The sequence below is a fragment of the Aethalodelphis obliquidens genome, unplaced genomic scaffold (assembly GCF_003676395.1).
Source record: "Aethalodelphis obliquidens isolate GAN/ISIS:26980383/991018 unplaced genomic scaffold, ASM367639v1 scaffold49, whole genome shotgun sequence".
In the NCBI taxonomy this organism is placed as follows: domain Eukaryota; kingdom Metazoa; phylum Chordata; class Mammalia; order Artiodactyla; family Delphinidae; genus Aethalodelphis; species Aethalodelphis obliquidens.
In genome coordinates, this window is record NW_020837993.1 from 6,372,896 (window position 1) to 6,376,722 (window position 3,827).

Here is a 3,827-nt window from a genome sequence, read left to right on the forward strand (position 1 = left end):
TTAGGAAGGAGATCGCTGTGAATCTCAGAAGAGTGTGCCTGGTGGCAGTATGTGCTTTAGTTCAAGTAGGCAGAGTCCGTTCCAGATTGTGAGTCTCCCAAATCCCAGGATCAGGAAAACTTTTTTCTGGGCTTGCCAACGCGACACTATAAACATTAATATCACTAATAGCTAACACTTAACAGGCACTCTTCTAAGTATTTTAAACATAATAATTATTTATTCTTCAAAACAACTGTGAGGTAGTACTATTATTATCCCGCATGGTACAGATTAGGAAACCAAAGCTCAGAGGGTTAAGGAAATTGTTCAAGGTCACACAGCTTGTAAGAAACAGAGCTGAACTTTACATCTAGCCAGTCTGGCTCCAGAGTTACATATTCTACCTTGACTGTTACATATTCTACCTTAACTCTCTTCAGAAAGCTCATGTATTCTCAAAAGAAGGGACCCCCAGTTTTATAAACTGAGCTTATGCTGGTGTATGCCTCTATATAAACTTCCTGTGAATCTCCTTCTTCCCAGACCCTTTCCCATTTATGCACCTTTAGACCCTGTCAACTCCAAGCTGACCTATTTGAAGGCTGCCAAAGACAGCCGAGCTCCCTTCTCCACTCCACAGGTGTGGATGACCCCACTGGTGTCATCTCCTGTTCGGCACTCCTGTCCCCCCTTGTTATTACTGTGTTCCATTCATTGAGAAACTTCTCCATAGCTCTTGTCTGAGATGACTCTTCCTCCACTCTATTAATTCTTGTTGATTTATTCTCATTTGTACTATGTTCTCATTTTATTAGCCTCTCATGGCACCAGATGAGCCATTCTACCATGTTCAGTTAACCAGATCTTTTTAAATTTAATCTTTATTTTATATTGGAGTATAGTTGATTTACAGTGTTGTGTTAGTTACAGGTATACAGCAAAGTGAGTCAGTTATACATATACATATATCCATTCTTTTGCAGATTCTTTTCCCATATAGGTTATTACAAAATATTGAGTAGATTTCCCCATGTTATATAGCAGGGCCTTCCTGACGGAGAAGGACAAATATCATATGATATCACTTATATGTGGAATCTAAAAAAAAATATTATACAAATGAACTTACTTACAAAACAGAAACAGACTCACAGACTTCAAAAACAAAATTGTGGTTACCAAAGGGGAAAGGTGGAGGGGGGAGGGATAAATCAGGAGTCTGGGATTAAAACATACACTATATGTACTATACATAAAACAGTTAACCAGATTTTATGAAACCAGATTAAACACAAGTTTCGGCCCTTACTTTCATACTTATCTACTCAAGTGTCTTAAAGCAACCTGTGTCAACGGAGCCGGGAGCCATGCCGCGCTGAGGGGGGGCCGCACAGCCGCCGACACCGCCGCCACCGCCGCCGGGTGGGGTGGGAGGGGCGGGAGCCGCCGCCGCTGCTGCCGCCGCCTCCCGGGTGGGCGCCCTTCGCCGTGGACGCCGGCGGCCCGGGACGAGGGTTTCATCGCCTTAAATGGTTTTGAACCGATGAAGCTGGATTCTCTTAAAAAGACGGAGAGCCCATCGTGTGAACTATAGAGTTTGCGGACACATTTATATTGGGCGCGTAGTGGCGTAATGCCCGCAGACTCCTGCGAGGGCCCCTAAGTTCTTAGAGGACCGCTTTGCCTTTTGAATCAGAGAGGTGCAAAGTTCGATAAAGAATGGCCCTTGTGGATAAGCACAAAGTCAAGCGACAGCGATTGGACAGAATTTGTGAAGGTATCCGCCCCCAGATCATGAACGGCCCCCTGCACCCGCGGCCCCTGGTGGCGCTGCTCGACGGCAGAGACTGCACCGTGGAGATGCCCATCCTGAAGGACCTGGCCACCGTGGCCTTCTGTGACGCACAGTCCACTCAGGAGATCCACGAGAAGGTTTTAAATGAGGCTGTCGGCGCCATGATGTACCACACCATCACCCTCACCAGGGAGGACCTGGAGAAGTTCAAGGCCCTGAGAGTGATCGTGCGGATAGGCAGCGGCTACGACAACGTCGACATCAAGGCTGCAGGCGAGCTCGGGATCGCCGTATGCAACATCCCGTCCGCGGCAGTGGAAGAGACGGCCGACTCCACCATCTGTCACATTCTGAACCTGTACCGGCGGAACACGTGGCTGTACCAGGCGCTGCGGGAAGGCACGCGGGTGCAGAGCGTCGAGCAGATCCGGGAGGTTGCCTCGGGGGCAGCCCGCATCCGCGGGGAGACGCTGGGCCTCATTGGCTTCGGTCGCACGGGGCAGGCGGTTGCCGTTCGAGCCAAGGCCTTTGGATTCAGCGTCATATTTTATGACCCCTACTTGCAGGATGGGATAGAGCGGTCCCTGGGCGTGCAGAGGGTCTACACCCTGCAGGACTTACTGTATCAGAGCGACTGCGTCTCCTTGCACTGTAATCTCAACGAACATAACCACCACCTCATCAATGACTTTACTATAAAGCAGATGAGGCAAGGAGCATTCCTAGTGAACGCGGCCCGCGGCGGACTGGTGGATGAGAAAGCCTTAGCCCAAGCCCTCAAGGAAGGCAGGATACGAGGGGCGGCCCTCGACGTGCACGAATCGGAGCCTTTCAGCTTTGCTCAGGGTCCCCTGAAGGACGCACCGAATCTCATTTGTACACCCCACACGGCCTGGTACAGTGAGCAAGCCTCCCTGGAGATGAGGGAGGCGGCCGCCACCGAGATCCGCCGGGCCATCACAGGTCGCATCCCAGAGAGCTTAAGAAACTGTGTGAACAAGGAATTCTTTGTCACAACAGCTCCCTGGTCAGTAATAGATCAGCAAGCAATTCATCCAGAGCTCAATGGTGCCACATACAGTGGCACACCCTTCCCAAGCTCCCTCTCCCAACCAGCCCACAAAACACGGGGACAGTCGAGAGCACCCCAACGAGCAATAGCAGAGAGTGACGGAAGGTAACCATTCAGATACACCTGGGACCAAGAGACAGTGAAAAATAGATGAACTAAGAGAAAAGGAATCTGACAGTCTTTTTAACTGATTCTGGACATACGCATCATTGACGTTGCAGTGTTAAAACTACAAAGGAGCTCGAAGCCGAGACGTGGGAAAACTGAAGATGTCGTCTGGTTGTGGAAGCGCTGAAAAAGACTAGGACGTGATTTATTAACGACCAACTTCTGTTATTGTGTGTTAAGTTTTTCATCTGTGCATCAAATCACAAAGAATAAATAGATCTTTTTCCTTTATCAGTCCCTTGGACACAGCAGGTCCTGAACACCTTGCTCTAGAATGTTGCATCAGGAGTTCCAAACATCAAAATAAAAAATATTAAGAGGAAATCCCCATCCTATGACTCTAGTCCCTTCGGTCCACGGGGGCTGGTTACCTCTTTTGCTAATAGGAAGATTAAATTACTACAAAATGGGGAGAAAACTGTTTGCCTGTGTTAGACAACCGCGAGCATAGGATTGAAGACAGTACAGGCTCCTGTACAGAGAAGTCTCTCCCATCTGAACTGCATACTGAGCGGGCAAGTTGGTTGTGAGTTCAGTAAAAACCCTCTGATGATGCAAAAAGAAAAAAAAAAAGTATTAAGTTTCACAAGCTGTTTGTACTCAAATATATTTTCTCAGTTTCAGATCCTCAGCTATTTTATTGAGTGGAAAGTCTTGAACTGAAAGGGTTCAAGAAGAATAATGTTGCATTTCCTTATGTCTCAGGAAACACTTTTTATGGTAACTTGTCAGATTGTCTATGAACAAACCCACTTTTTTAGACATTGATAAAGTCTTCTTTTCTTCACGTGATATTTTATACAAGAACAC

At 47.5% G+C, this 3,827-nt stretch overlaps 1 pseudogene; it reads left to right on the forward strand.

Moving 5' to 3' along the window:
- Positions 1-1,384: 1,384 nt before the first annotated feature.
- On the forward strand, positions 1,385-3,341 carry LOC113607642 (C-terminal-binding protein 2 pseudogene; annotated as a pseudogene).
- Positions 3,342-3,827: the final 486 nt, after the last annotated feature.